This window comes from Muscardinus avellanarius (genome assembly GCF_963383645.1).
Source record: "Muscardinus avellanarius genome assembly, chromosome: 4".
NCBI classification, from domain to species: Eukaryota; Metazoa; Chordata; class Mammalia; order Rodentia; family Gliridae; genus Muscardinus; species Muscardinus avellanarius.
This window is the reverse complement of record NC_137789.1, coordinates 8,984,111-9,007,639: the sequence shown is the minus strand read 5'-3', so window position 1 is coordinate 9,007,639 and position 23,529 is coordinate 8,984,111.

The following is a 23,529-nucleotide window of genomic DNA, read 5'->3' as shown; positions in this document are numbered from 1 at the left end:
GGAAGAAACGAAGAGATGCCATTATTAAACTCCAAGGTGCCCAGAGCTTTTTCTCCTATGTGGCTCATTGGTCCTTCCAGCTGTGCATGTAGAGCTTTAGAAATGTGCTCTAAGGTTGGGGAGGTTGGATAAGATGTCCATTGACACACAGCTAGAAAATGGTGCTACCGAGAGTAAATTGCATTGTGCCCCAGTCTAAAGGTCATGGTCTTTCAGCCGAGAACAAGGCACGATGGTAGGGAGACTGATATTAATTACAATATTGAAATAGAATTGTAGTAATTTAAAGGTATGGGAAAATGTCAAGCATTCTCTTTCTTCCATTTTCCACCAGGCACCTGACATTTTCCCTTCAGAGCAGAATGAGATTTTATAGCTTTGGATAATGAGACATTTTTTCCCCCATATGTCTCAAAATATTTTTTTTTCTTTGTCCTTTGGGTTGTGTCACTATTTTCTTCACACAATAACTATTACTTCCAGAAGTCTTCTTAGCAGGACAAATCCCCCTGGTGTAGTGGAAAATATATGTCACTTGGAATTAGGGTTAGATAATTTGAAAAAAGCAAATGACAAGACAAGGCCTCTGAAGAAGTGGTTTTAGGGACTCTGCCCCTGTGTGGTATAAAGAGGCTGCTGTAGCTGGAGAAAAGCTTTGACCGAGTGGTCCCTGCAGGACACCTAGAAAGAGTCTGCTCTAAAGTTTCTTTACCCCTGTGAGCTTGGACTGGAATATCATCTCAACCCTATGAACAACCATGTAGCCTTTACCCACACACAGAAATAGAACAATCCTGGAGTCCCACAGACTCCTCTTAGACCTCCACGGCTCTGCATTGGTAAGTCCAGTGCTCCTTTTAAATGTCAAGAATATTGTTCTGGTTCATGAGTTTTGCATTAGATAACCACGTGGTAGCAACTTGCCTTGCTCTTTCCCTAATTACCATGACTGTGAGCTTCATCATGTGGTAATGTAGGAATGTTTTACTCATTCTCATGGGAATTGAATTCCATTCTGTGGATATAGGGATTATGGATGCATTCCTATGATAAATATTTGGATGGCTATCACTTTGGCACTTGTAATAGGCCACATTTTCTAGAAACATCCTGAGACAGGATTCTTGTATAAGTGATTCATGAAAGAGATGCTCTTAGAGGAAACCATTACAGGGATCAAGTAAGCTGGATGAGAAGGCTCTGGGTCCCAGAGAGAAGTTAATGGTTAAGGATCAATGTGTGTTCACCCCAGCTTTATCCCATAGGGAACTCTGGACATAAATTGCAATTCAGAATCTGTCTTGCCTTGAGGCAAGGGAGTGGAGCTTGGAATTTAAAAATTCTTCACCAGTCAATCTGGGGTCCAGGCCACCCAAGGTCAGAATATGAGGTTAACTCTCACAGAACAGTAGGAGAAGCAATCCATAAAATTTAAGAAATTGTTCACTCTGAGGATTGTATGAAGTTTAAGGTCACCTCTTCTGTAACTTGGAGAGTGCTGTGAGTTTCCTTAAATTTTGTACCCTAGGCTCCTCTCTTCCTCACCCTGGTTCAGCACCTGCTTCTTTGACTTCTTTGTATATGTGTTTTTCGGTGCATATATACATATGCATGGGCTGGGTATAAATTTAGGAGTGGAATTGCTAAATCATAGTGTGTGAATGTGTGTATGTCCAGCTTTAGTAGATTCTGTATAAGGGTTTTACAAAAATGGATGTATCAATTTATATACCAGCTAGTAGAGTATTCAATTTCAATGCTGTGTATTTTGGGGATTTTCAGTCTTTTAAATTTTAGCAATTCTGGTCAATGAGTTTAATTTGCATTTCCCTGATGACTAATGTTATGGAACACATTTTCATGTTCATTGACTATGTATATTTAGTGTTCTTTTTGCTTTTGTTTTTCCAATCGTGTTGTCTGATATATTGACTTTTAGATGTGTATGTATATGTGTGTGTACATGTGTGTATGTACTCATTCACATATGTGCATGTATGTAAGAGAATTAATTATTCTGGATGCAAGTTTTTAATGGATGATATTTACTGAAGACATCTTTTTCATTTCTTGGCATCCTATTTTACTCATTGATGATGTTGCCTGATGAACAGAAGTTCTTTTAACAATAAGAAAACTCTAAATTTGACTCTAAATTTTGTTGGTAGAAAATTCTCCTGTCATGAGATTGCACATATTTTTCCATTTTCCTCTAGAAGCTTTCTTTTAATAATTAAATAAATTTACATGATAGAATCGCTTTAGAATTCCAGACAAGTTGCAAATGTAATGCAAAGAGGTTCTATATATTCTCTATTCAGTTCTTACTATGGTTAGCATCTTAAATTCATATGAAATATTTATCACAGTTGATAAACCCATAATGAAGAATTGTTAGTAACTAGACTTCACAACTAATTGGGGTTTTCTTAGATTGTTGTTATATATACTTTTATTAACCGTTCCATATTAACTGGATACCACAATACATTAACTGTCTTGTCTCCTTAAACACCTGTGAGCTGTAACCATTTCACAGAGTTTCTGTCTTTAATGATTGACATTTTGGAAGAATATTAGTTAAGCACTCTGTAGAATATCTTTATCTATTGTCTTCTACTATTTGGAATAGGGGTTGGGTAGGAAAGTCACAGAAGTGTGTATAATGTCAAGAATACACTCTCCCAATGTGCCTTACCACTGATGGTGTTAATTTTGATCATCTGGATAAAGCAATATTGCCAGTTTTCTCCACTGTATACTCTCCTCTCCCCTTCTTTAGACTTTACTCTCTGAAGTAAGTTACCAAGAACAGACTAAGCATAAGGTGTGGAGAATTATATTCCACTTTTTTGAGAGTGGAGCAAGTGGATAAATTATTTGTATTCTTTCTGTGTTTGGGGGTTGTCTCTTTCCTCCATTTATTCATTTATTTGTTCATTTTTCACACTGACATGTGCCCACAAATATTTATTTGATATTTTCGGTTAGTCATTTACTTCGTTGCTCCAGTTGTTTCAGGTTTGTTCAGTTGCTCTTTACATTGGCTCCTGGGTTCCTTTGGCCTGATCTTAGCGTTTTTTCTTTTTGTAATCATTTTTTCTAGAACTTATCAGTTGCCATATAACAAATGAACCCAAAGTTTAGTAGCTTAAAATAATAATTTATTATATGTTAACAAGAGGTAATCTCTCCTATATATAAATAAATAAGCAACAAGATGTTCAAGGCTCATATTGTATATTCCATGACTGTCTTCCAAGGAACCCCGATTTTGTTCATTAGAAAAATGATATTAGAGAGCAAGACCTCGGTGTGCTCATTCCTACTGGATACCATGTGTGCATGTTTACACACATATCTATAATTACTTTTATGCCTTTCCAGTGGGAGCTATACATTTGTTCACACTGATGTCTGCAACCTTAATCTGATACCACATGGTTTATTATAGCCTTCTTGCTTATCTGAAACCTCCGATTTCAACAGTAATAATCAGGTTTCCACCATCAACCATCCATGTATGTGTTATTAATCTCAAATATGCATTCAAAGAGGGTTTTAAATTTGTTTAAAAAAAATTGATGAAGCATGGCCGTCCCCACTACCCACTTTCCAGAGCCTGAGCAGCCCCCTCAGAATCATCTGGGTGTCTGTTCTTCCCTTTCTCTTCATGCAGCCCATCTCTGCTCCTTGAATTTTCACACTTCTCTGCTTGAAAATAGTCTGACAGTCAAAAGCAGTGGAGTAGAGAGAGAGAAGAAAGAGAGATGGAGAAAGAAAGGGAAAAAATGCATTTAGCTCATGGTTCTGGAAGTCCAAGAATCATCACTGGTATTTTCTGGGCGTCTGGTGAGGACCTTCTTGCTGAGTAGTGACATAGTTGAAGGCCTTGGATAGTGATGAAGAGAAAGGGAGTCAGAGAGAGCTCATTTCTATAACAAAGCAGAGCTGGCGAAACCCACCAATCCACTAATTCATTAATGTATTCAGGATGGCAGAGTCCTAACAGTCAGAATTGTGTAAGATTGAGAAAGTGGGATTAATTTCCAATTTTCTGCATATGGTTAATCAGTTTTGCCAACACCATTTGTTGAACAGGCTATCTTTTTTCCAGTGTATGTTTTTGGCCCCTTTGTCAAAAATCAATTGGCTGTAAGTGTGTGGACTTGTTTCTGGGTCTCCTATTCTGCTCGATTGTTCTATGTATCTGTTTTTGTGCCAGTACCATGCTGTTTTTATTACAACGGCTTTGTAGTATAGTTTAAAGTCAGGTATTATAATTCCTCCTGCATGGTTTTTGTTGCTGAGAACTACTTTGTCTCACTTCACAAGGCTGACTCAAACTTAATCTTATACATTGGCCCAAACTAAGGTCATTTTGAACTTAATGTTTGGCCCAAACTTTATCCTGGGGAAAAAATCTTTGCTGCCTGAGTCTCTCACAAGCTGCTGCCCATCAGTTTTAGTTATAATGTTTATACATAAAATTCCAATTATAAATATTAATCTAAATAATCCTAAAATAATTTTTTTGAACAGAGCATTTTATTTATTTATTTATTATTTTTTTAATTTTTATTGGTGCAATGTATTCATACATCATAATGGTATAAAGAAAATACTTTTGTAGATATACATGCACACATCGCCCAGTTAGCCCCTACCCGATCCCCACCCCGTTCCCTCCCCATCCCTCCTTCCCATGCTTGGCTTAGTGGTTGACATCTAGTTTTCTAGCAATTTATCCAATATTAACAATGATAATCTCACAAAACAGTTTCATTTGTCTGATACCAATCTTTTGATGACTAAAAGATAACAGTTCAATATTTCTTTTTGCTTTCTTTCTTACCAGAGAATATTTTTTTCTTTTCTTTTTTTTTAAGGTGGAGCTATCATACATTTATTTATTTATTTTTCAGAAAAAATCTATCCTGATATGGAATATGGACTTTAGATACCCAAAACAATCTCGAAGAAGAACAAAGCTAGAAGATGTATATTTTCTGATTTCAAACCATATAAAGCTACAATAATTGAAACAGTGTAGTACTGTTCTAAGGGCAGATATATAAACTATTGGAGTTAAATAAAAGCTTAGAGATAAATTCTTCCATATATTGTCAAGTTATTTTGACAAGGTTTCCATGAACATTTGGTGGAGGAAATAATAATCTTTTAACTAAATATTGTTGAAAAATAATAATTACATGAAAAAGAATAAAATTGGACCCTTACCTAACACATATACAAATATTAACTCAAAATAGATAAAAAACCTAAATATAAATCTTAATACTATAAACTTTTAGAAGAAAATCTGGGTCATAAAACCTCACAACATTGAAATTGGCAGTGATTTCTTGGATATGATTTCAATGGCACAGGCAACAGAAGAGTATACAAACTCCCTAAAAAATAAAAAAAATATTGTATATCCAAAGACAATGTAAACAGAGTTAACAGTTACTGATGATAGAATGGGATAAAATATTTCCAAATGCTATATCTGAAGGTATATTAATATTCCAACTAGAAATCCTAAAAATTAGCAACAATAAAAGCAAACAATACAATTTAGAGATAGGTAAAAGACTAACATAAATAATGAATCTCCACAGATAACCAATCTTAGTTGTCTGTTGGATGGAAAATCTTGTTTCTCTGGTTCTGGTGTGTGTTACCTATTTCTTCTTTGTAGTTAATCTCTTTGAGTATTTTCTCTAGCACTGGTTTTGAAGACATAAATTCCTTCAGTTTCTGTTTGTCGTGGAAGCTTCTTATTTCCCCATCTAATCTGATAGAAAGTTTTTCTGGGTAGGAAATTTTTGATTGGAAGTTGTTTTCTTTCAGAGTTTGGAATATGTTACTCCAAGCCCTTCTGGCTCTCATGACTTGGTTTGGGAAGTCTGGAGTGATTCTAATTGGTTTGCCTCTGAATGTCACTTGGCCCTTTGCTTTTGTTGCCTTTAAGATTCTCTGCTTGGCTTCCACAGTGGTCATTTTGACAATTATGTGGCGTGGAGATCCTCTTCTCTGATCCTCTCTAACGGGAGTTCTATAAGTTTCCTGGACCTGTATATCGACCTCTTGCTCTATGTTTGGAAAATTTTCTGCTATTATTTCCTTGAAAAGATTGTTAATCCCTTTTGTTTCACCTTCTTTTCTCTCCTCTATTCCAATTATTCTTAGGTTAGCTCTCTTAAAATGGGCCCATATTTCTTCAATGTCAGATTCCTGCTGTCGGATTTTTTTTCTAAATTAGAAACTATGCGTTCATTTTTTGAGTGATCATCTTCTAGGAGCGAGATTCTATTCTCCATGTGGTCTAATCAGTTGTTTGTACTTTGAACTGAGGCCTTTACTTCATTAATTGCATCCTTTATCTCTTTGGCTCTCTCTGAATTATTTTTGAAACACCTCTATTATTTCTACAGTTATTTTCCTGATTTGATCTTCTATAAATTTCTGAATTTCTGTTTTATCAGGTTCTGATGTTGTGGGGTTGTGGGCATTCATTGCTCCAGTGTTATTCCTCTTTCCCATGATTTCGGAAGTTTGTGCCTTCTCTGGGTTCTTCCCTAGGTCACTACGACTTCACTTAAGGTGCTGTGGATCTCGAGTCTGTGGTATCTCAGTCCCCACTACTCCTTTACTGGGTTGTATCGCAGAGTCTCAGACCCAGGGAGTCAGTCGAGGTTGCTTTAGACCATGGGGGGTGCCAGGTTGGGCGTTCTCCTATGGTGTGATATCTCTGCCACCACCACTTCCCCACTGGGTCAAGTCCCTGGGAGTACAGTACTGGGATTTCTCCTCTAGGGGCCGCAATTTGACTCACTGTTGAGTGCGCAGATGGAGCTGTCCTGGACTCGGTGAATTTGCTGTTGCTGCTGCCGGTAGCAATATGGCGCTGCTGCCACGCCCTCAGCCGTGAGGCTGGAGTATTTCTTTTCTGTTTTTGAACTCTACTCTGAGTCCCTGCAGGGTGCGCTGAGCCCAGCCCCTGGGAGCTTTATCTGCTCCATGCGCCGAGAAATCTGCCGAATCCCGCCTGGCTGTTCTGCAGCGGCTCACCTCGGCTCGCTGTCCGCCGCTCCTCTCTGGTGGGCTGTTGAGTGCGTTGGTCTGGTGCCGTCCGGTGAACTTGCCGCTGCTGCCAGCAGTAAGGCACTGCTGCCGCGTTCTTGGGCTTGAGGATGGTGTATCTCCTCTCTGGTTTCTGGGCTCCGTTATGAGTTCCCTTCCTCTCTGGAGCCTGGTGCTGCAAGGCAAAATGGCGCCCGCCGCTTCACACCGTGGCTCCGGCTGCAGCACTGCGGTCTTGTTTCTGGTGTTTCGTTTTTCCAGCCCTCTTTTCTCTGTCCCTTAAAATTTAAATTTTTTGTTTCTCTGCTGATGGTGTTTTCTGGCTATGAAAGGCGCTAATTTTGTGGTAATAGAGATTGGTTGTTAGCGGGGCTCGTAAGCTCCGTTTTGCTCCGTCGCCATCTTCTCGGAAGTCCCTAAAATAATTTTTTGAAGAAAGGAATGCTAGATATACTTCATGGGGGATCTACGCCGTTGCGGATCCCCTGATCGAGCTTCCTCAAAATCTGCATGAGATGCTGTAGCAGAGAATCCTCAAAAGAATGGGAACAAATCTACCATTCGATCCAGCAATACTGCTTCTGGGTATCTACCCAAAAGGAAAGAAAACAAACTACCAAACTAATGCATGTGTATCTATGTTCATAGTTGCACAATTCACCATAGCCAAACTAAGGAACCAGCCAAGATGTCCATCAAAAGATGAATGGATTACAAAGCTATGGGATATGTACACAATGAGATTTTACTCAGCCATTAAAAAAAAAAAAAAACACAGTTGCAGCATTCACAGGGAAATGGACGGAGGATCTTGAGGGCATTATGCTAAGCAAGATTAGTCCATCACAAAAAGTAAAGAATTGAATGCTTTCCCTAATATCTGAAAGCTACGGTGAAGGTGAAAGGGATCATAGGAGGAACTCCAGGTGAAAAAGGAGATCCCATCGAGGAGCAAATAAGGCAACCTAACTGAGGGAAACTTTTTTTTTTGTGGGTCTGGGGATGGAACCCAGGGCATTTGACCTCTGAGCTACACCCCCTGCCCTATTTTTTATTCTTTATTTTGAAACCAGGTCTCACTGAGTTGCAGAGGGCCTCACTAAGTAGCTGAGGCTGTCCGTGAACCGCGATCCTCCAGGTCTCAGCCTCCCGAATGCTGGGATTACAAGAGTGTGCCACCACGCCCAGCTGAGAGGGAAACTTTTAAAGCACACAATGTACTAATTCATATCATAGTCAACCACTAAGCCAAGCATGAGAGGGAGGGGTGGGGAGGGAGTGGGATGGGGACTGGGTGGGGGCTGGCTCAGTGATGTGTGCATTTAAGTCCACACCATTTATTTTTTGCTTCGTCATGATGTATAAATACAGTGCACCAATAAAATTTACAAAACACACAATCATCCAAGCTGCAGAAATTGAAAAAAAAAAAAGAATTGTGTAAGGTTAGGTGTTAAAGTGTTCATGTGTGTGTATATGTGCATAAAGAGATAACTGGGAGAATGTGTAACAAAATACTGGCAGTAGTTATTCATACATGTCAGTATTGAGAGAGGAATTTTTATATATCTGGGCACTTTTCTTTAGCAATTATAATTTTCATAACCATCTATTACTATTTTAAAAAACAATAAATCTATTTTCCTCAAAGAAAAAACCATAAAATCATCATCCCATATTCTAATGAGAAACAATTTTACCCACTAAAGCATGATGCTTGTGTAGAGTTTATCTTTGGTCTAATAGCTTCTATTTCTTTCTAAAGTTAATTAGATAAGCCCCTTCCCCCATCTCCTTCAGAGAGATTTTATCATACATTTGTAATGTATTTAAATTCTTCTGCCATATTCTACATTGTTTTCTGAAATCTCCTGCCTCTTATTTTTTTTTTCAAAAATTTGCGTACTTTGAGATTTACTCTTTGTTCTGTGGAGTTCTATGTGTTTTTGACAAATGGTGAGTGTCATGTACTCACCACTACATATTTATACAAAATGCTTTTATAGCCCTAAAACAAAAAAATCCCCAGTGCTCCACTTAATCAACCCTCCCCCATCCTCATATCCATGGCAACTCCCGATCTGTTTTCCATCTTTGAAGTTTTGTCTTTTCAGAATGTTGTTGAAATGGAAGCATGCAGTGTGTAATTTTGTTCTACTGGCTTTTCATTTATCAGTATGCATCTAGGTTTCACTCATGTCGCTGTGTGGATGGATAGCCTGTTTCTTCTGACCGATTGCTAAATAGCTCTTGATAGAACAACTGTGCAGTCGGCTTGTGTACTCACCTACTAGAGGACTTCTGGGTTGTTTCCAGTTCTGTGGATGACGAATAAAACTTCTATAAACACTCATGTGCCGATTTTTGTGTGAATGTAAGTTTTCAAATCCATTGGGTAAATACCTAGGAGTGTTAACACTGGGTCACATGGTAAGGTTACTTTTATGAGAAACTACCATGCTGTGTTCCAAAGTTCCCAGAAATAACTGAGCTGTCCTGTGGCTTTAGCATGCACTTTTTTTTTTTTTTTTTTTTTTTTTTTTTTTTTTTTAGCCAATCTAGTAGATGTGAAGTGACATCACTCCAGTTTCCATGAGAATGGGAACTGGGTCTCTTCTCATCTGCTTACTTGCCATCTGTGTACCTTCGTCTGTATCTGTTTAGATCCTTTCCCTGCTTTAAATTGGGCTGTTTGGTTTTTTTATTGTTGAGTTTTATGACTTCTTTGCATATTCTGCATATAATTTCCTTATGAGATAAGTGATTTTCAGCATTTTATTCCAATATGTCTCTTCTCATTTCCTAATGGTGTCTTTCACAGAATAAAAAAATTTAATGTTAGTGAATTCAAATTTATCAGTTTTTCTTTCATAGTAAAACCAATTTTTTCAATTTCATAAGAATTTTTTGGTGGTATATCTGAAGTTACATCACCAAAACCAAGGTCATGCAGATTTTCTCCATAGCTTCATCTCGAAATTGTGTAACTTTTTCTTTTAGGTCTGTGCCCCATTTTGAGTTTATTAGAAGCTTTATTTTCTAAACTCTTCCATTTAGATCTAAAACTCCATGGAATTGATTTTTATGGAGGGAGAAAAGCAGGGGTCAAATTCTTTTTTTTTACATGGATTTCAGATGAGGCAGCACTATTTATTGAAAAGACTGTCTATTATTCATGACTTTGAAGCACCGTGTTTATAATAAATGAAGTGTCCTTGTTTGACAGGCTATATTTCTGGGCTATATACTGGTCCATTGTTATATTTGTTTGCCCTTGAACCGATACCATACTATCTTAATTGATGAGGCTTTAAAAGAAGTGCTTACATTGAGTATTGTAAAGTCTCCTTTTTTTTTTCTCTTAAGATTGTCTTGGCTACTGTTTGAGGTTTTGCATTTCCATATAAATTTGGGGATCAGCTTGACATTTCCATAGAAGTTTTCGAATTCTGATCAGAATAACATCTGTAGATTGTGTACAGCACAATGTTGAGTCTTAAAAATATTGACTCAAGGCATGGACATGATATATGCTTCCATTTATTTGGGTATTTAATTTCTCTCAATAATATTTTTATGGTTTTGTTTGCAGAGGTCTTAAACACCTTCAGTTAGACTCATTTCTATATATTTGAAGTTTTATAGTATTTCTATGTGTGTAAATTTATCTTTTATTGCTCATTGCTGGCATATAAAATATTGACTTTTAGAAAGCTATTGATTTGTATATAGTGATTATTTATAATCATTTTCAGCTTCTTTATTTGCATGGTGGGCTGAGTATCTCCAGCTAGCCTCTCTAGATACAAGCAGCTGCTCTCTGCTCTTCTCTGTCCTAACAGATCACTATCAAAGGACTTAGTGGCCTTTGGCTTCCTGCTGAGTTTGGCCCACTGGAGACTCATAGCAGGAGTTTATGGAGAGGGAACTGCATCCAGGATGTGTATTCCTCTTGCTCAGTCACGCTCTGGTTGCCTCTGGTTCACCCTGACTCTCAAGAGAGGATCATCTCTCAACACAACTGATTCTAGGGGAGATTCTAGCTTCCAAAACTTCTCTTCCCTTGGACTCAGAGGTGGTGCAAATTTTAGCGTTTCTGATTCTGGTGTCCCTTCTGCTTCCCATACATTCTGCCTTCAATTCTGTAATAGTCCTCTTGTAAGTAAATCCTACTTGAATTTTCTTAGTCCATGTGAGCTGTTTTTATTGAGGTCTTGACTGAGACAGATAGAGAAACTTCTGTAATAATGGAGCCAATAAGGAGAGGGATGAGAAGTAAATTTTCTAAACTGGTTCTTAGGAAAATTAAAACTACAACGTCTCCATTTTTTTGTCCTGATTTTTCACTTCCTTCTACTCTGATAATGAAAAATATAGCACCAAACATCCATTGCTGGTTCAGAGTATGTATATGCCACATATGCATGATGGTCCTTATCCGTATGAGAAGCTGTTTCTGTGTTGATTCCCGACTGAGCTATTAATAAGCCCCTGCTTCTTCATGAGGTCATGTATTTCCTTTGGATTACACAGGCATGTCTCCGTTCCCTTTCTTTCCTTCATTGTAGCCAGAACTCCTTCCTTGGTTTTAGATACCTGAGTTGAGTGAAGGCATTCAGTAAGTCTATAGATTAGAAAAGTGTCCGAGTCTGCCCAAAAAATTCAAATCCATAATAGATGTTGATACAGAGAGAACACATTCCTGCCTCAACAAAATAAAGAACACTTTTTTGAGTTATTCTGATCCTTCATGGATTGGTAGCATACAAGTATTCAGGCTCAGCTGCTGCACTGCAACGCTGAACACTGAGCAATGGGGTAGCCCAGGCAACCCAGGTGAGGGGCGTGCCTCAGAAAGAATCTCCTTCCATGCTGCCATGGATGCTTGTCCATATCCTCGATGAGCAGGTATGAGTATTGTTGCAAAAAGAGGCTGAAGGTCCCTGGTAAGACATTCTAGACACCTGATTAATAAGCACCTCTTCCACACAAAGTCATATGGAGTCTGGTGGTAAATAATGTTAAAGGACACAATTCAGATTTTTGTTATCATTGCAATCAGGGCACAGACTTAATTGACCTAAACAAAATGTGATATATTGGAGAAATATGAGACAGCTCACATAATTGAAGGGGATGCTGAAGGTCCAGGCACTGGGGAAGGTCCCAGCACCAGAGGGCATCCAGGTTGCAAGGACAGGGACAGCAGGTAGGGTGACTGTGTGGTTCTTCCTCCCAACAGGACACTTTGAATGGTGAATGGAATGCTGCTGGGATGTATCATGGCATGTGTTCTCATAGGGAGCATGTCCACAGACTTTCCAGTTAAGAAGCTCAAGCTCCAACCACCTCCCATCCCCCACCTGCTGTCCCTGTCCTTGCAACCTGGATGTGGGACCTTCCCCAGTGCCTGGACCTTCAGCATCCCCTTCAATTATGTGAGCTGTCTCATATTTCTCCAATATATCACATTTTGTTTAAGTCAATCAAGCCTGTGTCCTGATTGCAATGATAACAATGATAACTCTTCTCAATTTTTTATACTGTAGAAGAAATATTACAAAATGTTAGCCACATGTGCACACCTTGCACAGGGAAAGGCAGAGGGGTTTGACTGATGGTCTCACTGAGAATAATGCCAAGAGCAGAGCAGAACCTTATGTCCACACTAAAGTGAATTAAAAAGATTCTTACTAGATTAAAATAGCAGTAAGTTGGCAAAAGGCAACTGTTTAGTCCCCCAGAGGTTGTGTGTAAGGAAAACAGTCCCAGATAACATATTATCCTGAAATCTCAAGCTAAAAATTTCTTCTGTGTAGCATCACACAGTGAAAAGATGGTGGGTATTTGGAATCAGGAGAACCAGATCAAAGCCTTGGTCCAGCACTTTTAGCTGGTACAGCCTCGTGCAAGTACTTGACCTTTGTTAGACTCAGTTGCTTCACCTCTCACTTAGGGAGCAAGAAGCCTGACAGGGGTAGGATTGTTCTGAACACTAAAATAAATGATGTAAGTATCAATCAAGGGTCTCATACACTGTGGGTTCTCCGTAACTCTTATCCCTTAGGTAAGAAGATCAGCTCCTTTTTACAATAAAACAGTATTTGGAGATGACCAAACCTGGATTCAATTCCTACTGCTGCTATTTATTAGCTATACAGCCTTCGTATAACTTTGTCACTTCTTCAAGCTTTAATTTCCTTAAAGAGAGAAACAGATCCACCTCCAGGGTGTTTTATGAAATTAAATGAGCTGAGAGTTTGTAAGTGCCTGGCATGTTCCCCAGCACCAGTAGGTGCTCAATGAACACAGTAGAATTGGTGCATTCATTTCTGCCTCATCAGAGCTGTTCAGTGCTTCTGAAAGAAACTGGAACCCCTGCAGCAAAATAAAATGCTCTCAACCCACAGAGCAAATAAGCGATTTGTCAGGAAGTCCATGGGAAAAGAAGGTGTGAATCATTTCCAAGGTATCCCTCCTGCTAGCACACGTCTCTGGTGGTTTTTGGAGAGGCTGCTAACATTGACTACCAGCAGGAGCCTATGATCGAACAGAGATTCTTCCCCTTCTTGGATGAAAAGTCCCTTTTCTATGAAGTTGCTCCAGTTGGCTGAGAAGCTCAGAGAAGCAATAGCGCACTTAGTTAGGTGGGCTAGAAGAGAGGGAGGAGTCTATTTTCACAGCTGCCATCTCGTGTTTGACTTCAGGCATCACTACCACTTTTAACCTCAATTCTTCCATCTAGAAGAGAGAATGCTTGGTTGGTGTTGGCAAGTAGCATGTTCAGGTGCCAGTTCTCCTCCCCAGCCTTTTCATGAATCATGCTGAGCCCAGATGGGCATCAGAATCCTCTAGGCAGCCACTGTGAATCAGTCCATGCTGGTTTATGAAGAGGAGCCTATTGACAACAGCAATCCCGATCCTGGCAGCGACACCATCCCAATGCTTACTGTGTGCATCTCTGTATCTGCTTCAATGTGCTCATGCCTCCTCACAACACCAGCTTTTTTTGACATCGTTTTGCAGATAGGAAAATAGTGCAACTATGTCATTCTAGAGAAAATAATAGAGATGAAAATCCAACTTCTTCTAGTCTTGAAGAGAAGAGAGAGGAATTCCTTTCCACACTTCTACTTCCTCAGGGAACTCTCAGAAATATGCTTCTGCCCCTGCCCTTTTATCCAGGGCAATGCACATTCTTCCTCTAAGATGGAGTGAATGTAGGAGTCTTTTGGTCACAGTGTCAGCACCAGGCCTAAACTCTGATTTGGAACCAAGTGCATAGATGTCTAGAGGCTACAGATACTTGTGTCACTCTCAACTTGTTCTTAGTCTCTGAGCAGGACCTGCTCCCCAATAATGTCCAGTACATCTATTCTGGCCAGTTTATTAGGCAGGAGTGGGGGAGGGGGAGACGTGTCCAAATCACATCCAAGCCATGTCATCCACTCTAGTTTTTGGTGGTGAGTTATGTATACGGGGTAGGGATGTGCATTTGCCTGGCCCTTGGAAAGACTTTTTCCGTTCATCAACATTTGACCATGGACACTTGTGTACATCCTTATCCTCGGCCTGGAGAGAAGGTGAGATGGTCAACCCTGGACCTGTTTCTCTCAGGTCAGCTTTAGCTCCGACATTCTATCATACCATTGCTAGATTCCCCATCCCAGGGAAGTGGTTGCGAGTTAGGTTAATTTCAATCCTGTCTGCATCTCTTCCTAACTCTTGGTCCATTTCTTCTGTCTCTGAAAATCACCGGATCACGTTCTCATTGGTTATGTGTAATCCCAGCACTGGAGACTGAGACAGGAGAGTCACGGTTTGCGGACAGCTTCAGCTACTTAATGAGGTCCTCAGCAACTTAGTGAGACCCTGTTTCAAAATAAAGAATAAAAAATAGGTCTGGGGGTGTATCTTGGTGGCAGAATGCCCCTGGGTTCCATCGTCAATACTGTCAAAAAAAAAAAAAGAATATTCTATTTACCTAGCAACAGCTTGTATAAGTTGATACTCAATTCTTTTTATGGTACAAAATGTGGCCAAGATGCACACTCCACTTCTCTATACCCCTTGCCACCATAGTCTATGTGACTATCTTATATGTGTTACTAACAAAAGCTATGATTTCGTGATCCTTGATTCAATGATATATATCTAACCAACATGTCTAAAGTGCTCTATTTGCAAAGGCTTTATCTGCACAGCACTATGAAATATTCTCCATTCTCTCTCTCTCTTTCACATACACACACACACACACACACACACACACACACACACACACACACGGGATTGAACCCATAGGCATTCTACCTCTTACTCTTGTTTCATTTTGAAATAGGGTCTCACTAGATGGATAAGAGTCTTGTCTGAGGCTGGCCTCAAACCTATGATCTTACTGTCTCAGCCTCCCGGGGATTATGGGTGTGTACCACCCCACCTGTCTCTTCATTCTCATTTTACAGATAGAAAATAGGGTCAATGAGGTTAAGTGACTCACTCAAATGGCTGTGATTTTGAGTTGGGGTTTCACTATAATTACATAAAGGGAAAAAAGTGAGCTTATGAGACGCTGAAAGAAAATCTAGGGTTCATGGCATCATCACCACAAGAAGGAAGAACTGCTGGTTTGAAGTTAGGGATACAAGCTCACATCTCTCAGTCTGTTTATTTAACATGGTGACAGTGACACTCAGCTTCCCTGCCTCAGACCAATTAGAAAAGAGTTCTGTGTGTGCAGAGGTATAAAGGGCGGTCACTGTCATCGCCATCATCAGTTTCGCCTCTCTTCATGACACTTCTCTAATATTGACTTGCCTTGACCTCAATCCATTCCCTGGTGCTGAACCTGACTGGTATCATGCTGTACTGCATCTTAGGCATAGGATGGGGGCCGGGTTTGGAACAGAGCACAGATTCTCCTGACCTTTCCTGGGACGTTTGACTAAGGACCTTCATCCCGGCTGGTCCAGGATTTTGGGTGGAGTTGGGCTGGTAGGAGTTTAGGGCAAGGGTCATGTAGGTTAAATATTAGTGGTATTTAGGTAGTTTTTCAGAGCCAGAGAGGGGCTGTGTGCATGGTGGGGACCTTGGTGGAGCTCAGAGAAGAAGACCCATGATAATGATGGAGCTTGAAGGGGAGCTGGGTACCAGGGACTTGTCTCAGGAATCCCATTCACTATACTGGGCATCAGGATGACTTGCAGATGTCACCTGTCCTGTTTCTTTTCTGCTCTGAGCATAGGTAGGCTGGCCCTTTGGAAGTCAGAAGGTCAGGAGACAGAATCAAGGTAGCACAGAAACATAGATGACCAAACAGGTCTGCCTGTCTGTGTCGCACAAAGCCATGTTGGAAAAGGATATAAAGAGGAAGTATGAAGAAGAGTAGCTTTAGGGGTGGATTAGTCTATGAGGGCTCCACCTTCATAGATGGGGTGAGCACCTCATAAGAGGGCTGTAGGGAACTAGCTAGGTACCTTTGCCCTTCTCCCATCTGGTTATGCGACAACATGGTGCTTGTTGTCTCTAGAGGATGCATCAATAATGCACAATTATGGGAGCAGAGATTGGAACGTTTCCATGTACTGGACTTACTGGCACCTTCATCTTTGCTTTCCTGGTCCCTAGAACTGTGAGAAATACATTCCTTGTATTTATAAACTACTCAGTTTCTGGTATTTTTTATAGCAGCATAAAGGGACTTAGACAATGGGCTTTGAAACTAACAAAAAAGGAGCTGCATTCTCCTTGAAGGAAAAGGACAAGATTCCCACTGACTAGCACTCAGAGATTCCCGCCAACTCACAGGGTGACAATCTTTCCAAGGAGCTATGCAGAGAACACTATTCTGACTTTCTAGATTGATTTTTTTTTTTTTTTGGTGGTGGTACTGGGGTTCCTGGAAGCCCTTCTACCTTTGGGCTACACCCCCAGAACTATATTTACATTTTTTAAATTTGGAAACAGGGTCTCCTAAGCCAGCTCACGCGGCTGGCTTTGAACCTGCGCGATCCTCCTGTCTCTGCCTCCCAAGCGCGGGGATTGCAAGCGTGCGTCACCACGCCCGGCAGGATTGATTCTTTTCTATAGTAGTTAAGTCAGATCGAGCTGATCCCTGGATCCATAGGGATCTCCAAAGAGAATATCCCACCATATCACCTTGGTCTAAAGACAAGTAATAGTATGACTCCAGGGGACCTCCCCATGTCATCTCTCTATACTTTTTTTTTTTTTTGCACTATTCAATGCACAGCCGCAACACCTCCAGCCCAGGCATATCCTACGACATTTCATGGACATGTTAGATCCTCCCAGGACTCTATATCTTCCATGTTCTTTAATTCCATGAATGTTTTGTGATGTCTCAAGTATTTCTTGCTGTGTAACAGACTCAGAGAAGACAGGCAGATTGCTTGCTTTATGTGACTCATATTCTAAAGAAGAAACATGCATTAAGCTAACAAACAAATCAATACAGCTGAAGCTCTGTGTCCATGTATTCAACCAACTTTGGATTGAAAATATGTGGAAGAAATAATTGCGTTCATCCTGAAAACGTGAAGAAAATTTTCTTGCCATTATTCCCTAAACAATATAGTTTTAAAACCTATTCACATAACATATACATTGTATTAGATATTGCAAATAATCTAGAAATGTTTTAAAGTATACAGGAGGATTCATATACATTATGCACAAATTTTACAGAGTTTTATAAAAATAAGGGACTTCAGTATCTGAGTATTTTGGTACCCAAGGGGAGTTCTGGTACCAATCCCTCTTGAATACTAGAAGAAAAGTGGATATGTTACAATGTTAGTGATGAGTGTTCTAGGATAGTTAATACCAGATAAAGGGCCCTCAACAATGAAGGCTGCAATTTTGGAGTGTGAATAAGGAAGATGTGTCTGAAGAAGGAGTCCTGAATTGAAGGAGAAAGTGACCCATGCACATACAGAGAAGGATTCCAGTTTTGGGGGTGACAGTTGACCTGCCGGTGCACAGGATCCAGAAAATCCCTGGTCTTATAGATGGTATATTTAGCAGAAAAGATAAGCACCAAAGAGGCAATCCCACAGTACCTGCCATGGTCTCCAAAATCACAAATAACAGTACAGCGTGATGCATGCTAGGATAATATGGGCTGTGATGGGAGCAGATCTGGGGAACCCGAGCTCATGTTGGGTATACTGCATCAAAGCTCCTCCTCTGCAGCTCCAGTTTCTTAAACATCACCTCTGCCACATCTAGTGAATCTCAGGGAGTAATAGAACCTTGGTGGTTAACAAATAGAAAACATTTACTACTTTGCCCAGCAGAATCTTTCATAGGGCTTCTATAGAACACTGATGTCTGTGCCTACCAGATACCTGCTGAATGTGCTTCCTGGAAACACATTGTTAATGTTTAACAAATGTCCCTGATTTGAAGTCACCCATTTGGTTGCCCCCACCTAGCACACAAACATTTTTTTAAAAAATCTGGCCCTTAATGCTTAACTTTTTCCAACAAGAATGGTAATTCCCAGCCCTTATAGAACCCTGTCCATCTAGGAGCATCTCAGATCACCAGAAATCAGTTGTTTTTGTTTATCAGAAATCTGTTTATATGTTCTGCCATGCTGTATGTCAGATGCTTGTGTCCTCTTATAAATATTTTTATTTGATCCAGGCATGGTGACATACACTTGTAATCCCAGTACTTGGGATGCTGAAATAGGAAGATTTCTGGTTCCAGGCTAGTATTAGAAATGTAGTGAGACCCTCAGCCATGTAGTGAGACCCCGTTTCAAAATAAATAATAAAAAACGGGCAGGAGATGTAACTTGGAGATAGAATGCCCCTGGGTTCAATCCTCAGTACAAAAAAGTTATTTTATTTTGTTGTCCACATTTTTAATGTTTAAAATTATGGGCCACAGAGGAATAGAGGTTTTACTTATCTGTTTTAAAATATACTTTTACTCATGCATTGTAATTATATATCACATTGAAGTTCAGTGTGATAGAAACATACATGCACAAAGCACCCTGTGTGTTTCCCTCTGTATTCCACCCCATTCCTTCCCTATCCCAGCTCATAATATTTCTATTGATAACTTCACAAATGTACATAGGATTGTTTGAAATGTTCCTTTCATCCATTTCCCCTTCACCCTCCCCTCACTGCTCCCCAGTTTCCCATAAACTATTGTACTGGTCTCTCTCCTCATTTATCTGAAGCCCTCTATTTCACAATTTCTCTTCCATATATGATAGAAAACCTACGACCCTTCACTTTCTGGGGATGGCTAGTCTCACTTAGTATAATATTCTCCGGTTCTATCCATTTTTCTGCAAATAACATATTTTGTTTCTCTTTTTGCTTTTGGCTAAGTAAGATTCAAGTGTGTATATATACCACATTTTTGCTATCCACTTTTCTGATGATAGACACCTAAGTTGGTTTTTTAAGCTGGCTACTGTGAATCATGCTGCTAAAAACATAAATATGCGTGAATCACTATAGTATTTTGACATGAATACCTTTGGAAATATCCCCAGGAATGATATAACTGGGTCATAAAATGGTCTCATTTTTAGTCTTTTGAAGAACTTCTATACTAATATATCTGCAAACAGAAGGCTATTTTCTTAAAGGGCACAGTGGGCAGGAGCTGAGTGGCTACCACCTTATTTTAGCCAGACCATGACCTTACTGCCACCATACCAGCACTTGGGGTCATCTTCTCCAACACCACCTCAGTTGTTTTCATGATGGACCACACACCTCGAGGTGTTGAATTTGAGGTCGCTCCTTCTTGTGTCTGCATCTTGGAAGGCCAGACAATTCCCCGTTCCTTTACCACGATCATCTATTCTGCCCTGCAGTCAGTGACCATCGTTCTCTTAAGTTTCTTTGAGTCCAGTGTCTTTTGGTGTTCAGCTAGCTGGAAAGATCAGGTTTGCAGAAGCTCCACCATTTGTGTCTTTCCCTAGATTCCTCATTTTGTTAAATTTGGCCCCCAAAGCAAATAGTGAAGTTTGTTTCTTGGGTGGCAACCACAGCACATTCCTTTTGGATTGTTAGATTTGTTTCCTTCTTGAAAATCTTGGCTTGGGACATCTTCATTCTCTTGCCCCAGGTCCTCCCACCTCAGCACCTGTTTCATTTCATTCAATGCTCCTTTGACATTTTAATTTTACTTTCTTTTCATTTATTTGCTTCCTGCCCAATTCTCCCATGCATCATTCACAATTTTATTAAGAGATTATTGCTTACCTACAAAATAAATCTCTTCACATCCCAGTAGCTGTCAGTTCCGGTTCAGTTAATAATGCTTCCCTTTGATCCTTTGCAAACAGTTTCTCACTTCATTAAGAATCTTAGTAAACCTTCCCAACTCACATACAAACAAAAATATGCAGCGGGAGACCAACTTGTTTATTCACCAGACTTTCTGGCAAGTAGAAAACTGTCTTTACTGGGAAGAATGATTGTATAATGTTTTTGATTAATAGAACAAAAGGCGAATCCAGTCCCCAGTTCAGATTCCCAACCTTGAAGTGGCTGGAAATTAGCTTCTGTCAATTACCTAGCAAGTTTTTTTTTTTTTTTTTTTGCATAACAAGAGGAGAAAAGTTTTCATTTCTAGGGAAAGTCAGAAAGAAAGGAGGAAACTATTGCCTGCATAGGGCAGTGACCATTTAGGAAGGGGTGACCTAAGAAGCTCTTTTAGAGAAAAGGAAAGTTGGGCTAACTCCCATATTTAGTAAAGTCTGCATTGATCATGTCTCTTTGGGACAGTGGGATCTTTGGGAGAAGGTAATGCTTTGCCAAATTTGGTATCCAGGCTTTTAGAGTTCAAAAGCAGAGTGGAGTGAGTCCCTGAACTAGAGATTAAAGAGGTTATGGAAGGAATAGTGCCAGAGAATTAATGAAATGATAGAGAAGGCATATGATTAAATTCTGAGCTATTAAGACCAAGTTCTCCAAATCACAGAAGGCCTTGAATATATTCTTAGTTATCTAGATTTTGCCACTTATAAAATGGCTAGTGTATCTTTTGCCTATATCTATGTTTGAAAACTTAACCTAGCAAAAGCACTGCTGACAGGTGGATGAGAAAAATTTCACTTTCAGGCTGCAGGCAAGGAGTAGTACGTGTGGGGTTGTATTGACTCACAGAAGCTAAGAAATGGAAGAGCACCTAAGGATCTCATCGTCAAGAAATGTTTGCAATCTCCCTATTCCATCGGTATATACCTGTGTGTTACACTGGAACACCTTCATTTATGGGACTCACTTCTTGAATCAACCCCACTTATTTATGGGTAACTATGAGAGAAAATATCTTTAAACTGAGGCAAATTCCTTCTCCTTTATTCTATCTACTTAATCTAGACCTACTATGTAAGTCAGGGCAGAGGACCTTGGAACAGGAAGGGTTAAAAGAGGACCTCTATGTAAAGAACAAACACAGAGAGGGTTAATAAGATAGAAGATGAAGGGTCAACAATGACCAGAGAAGGACTATATAAATCAAAACAAAACCTCAGCCTCTTCTGTGAGCTGCATTCTAAGGGCAACTTGTGTAAACAAGGATGGGGAGTGAGCAGACAGAAGGTGTTATGAGATTAGAGCTCACCAACCCATGAAATACTGGCTCAAATTAAGGACTGAAACTGGGCAAAACACAGTGGTCCCCCAAGACCCAATTCTGATCAATAACAAAAAAGCAGATGGGAGACTACAAGAAGGTATAAAAAAAACTTACCTTTCATGAACATCATTGTTACTCTCTTTTGGTAGCCCTTCACTGTGCGTGCGTGCATGTGTGTGTGTGTGTGTGTGTGTGTGTGTGTGTGTGTGTGAGAGAGAGAGAGAGAGAGAGAGAGAGAGAGATTTGTTTTTTATCTTTCCTTATCTTACAAACAAATAAATTCCCTCTCTCTCTCTCTCTTTTTTTTTTTTTTTTTTTGGTGGTACATACTCCCAGACCTATTTTATACTTTTTTTAATTTTTGGAAACAGGGTCTCTTAAGCCAGCAGAGCTGGCTTCGAACCAGCGCAATCCTCTTGTCTCCGCCTCCCAAGCGCGGGGATTATAAGCGTGCGCCACCATGCCCGGCAAATTATCCTATTTCTATATCCTTCATTCATCCTTAGACTTTCTTAATTGAAGTGCACTGAGCAAGAACCCAATAAGAGAAGACACTCCGTATCATCTTGGCACTCCAGAAGGAACAACAAGGGAAAGGACCCAGTGAAGGAAGTGTTTGGTTATACCTGAGCACACTTGAAATAAAATCATTGTTCTTGCCATGAACATAATATCTCAAACATTAACAAATTTTCAGATCATTTCCTGTAGGTTGATTATCTCTACTTTCTTTCTTTCTTTCTTTCTTTCTTTCTTTCTTTCTTTCTTTCTTTCTTTCTTTCTTTCTCTTTCTTTCGGCACTGGGATGAAATCCAGGGACTTTCTACTTGCGGACTACACTCCCAGACCTATTTTTATATTTTATTTGGAAACAGGGTCTCACTAAGTTGCTGAGAGCCTCACTAAGTAGCTGAGGCTGGCTTCGAACCTGTGCGATGCTCCTGTCTCAGCCTCCCAAGGGCTGGGATTACAAGCGTGCGCCACCACGCCCAGCCTGATTATCTCCATTTTCAATGTTTCTCCCTTAATATGCTTTGGATCACTCCAGTGTTCCAGTAACTCTTGGCTGGGTGAGTGAACTCTTCTGCGTGTACACTAAAACAAATGCCACGCTGAGCACAGACACGCGGTGGTCAGGGTTCCTTCTTAATCCATCCTTCCTATACCTGTGAGAACCTCACCCTTTACTGTCTGAACAAGGAAACTTCCACAACCTGCAAGCCTGTCCCGCTTTCCTGTGAGAGGCAAGGTAAAATAGAGGTCAGTTTGTTTCACTTCTGCAGCACAGATTTTTGTAGTTGGAACAATTTCTAATTCTGGGGATTCTGCCACAGGTCAGAGAGTCTTTTCATAGGAGACAAATTTCTAAACCAACAGGAACACAAATCACAAGAGTAGTCAGTCCTAACTGATAGTTCTAATTCTCAGGAGGCTTTCACAAAGCAATCTGGAGTTCTGATAGACCACTGCAAGAGGTCAAGTTTCTGGGACAAATGTCAGTAGAGGTTATCCATCTCAAGACAGGCTCAGCAAAAGCATGGCTCTGCTCCCTCTGACCCCCTTTCATCCCAGAAACCCTCAGCACAGATGCCATCTTTCAAGGTATTTTTGCCAATTAAAAAAGGTGGCTGTTTTCTACATTAAAAAATTAACTTAGCAGCTTCTAAACATACCTCTCATTAGCCTATAACAGCCAGAACGGAAGGAAGAGAAACTAAGTGGGGTGAACAAAAGGGAAGTAAAAAACAGATTTTTACGCTATACTGAATTAAATGAAATTACTACTCAGTTGCCATGGTT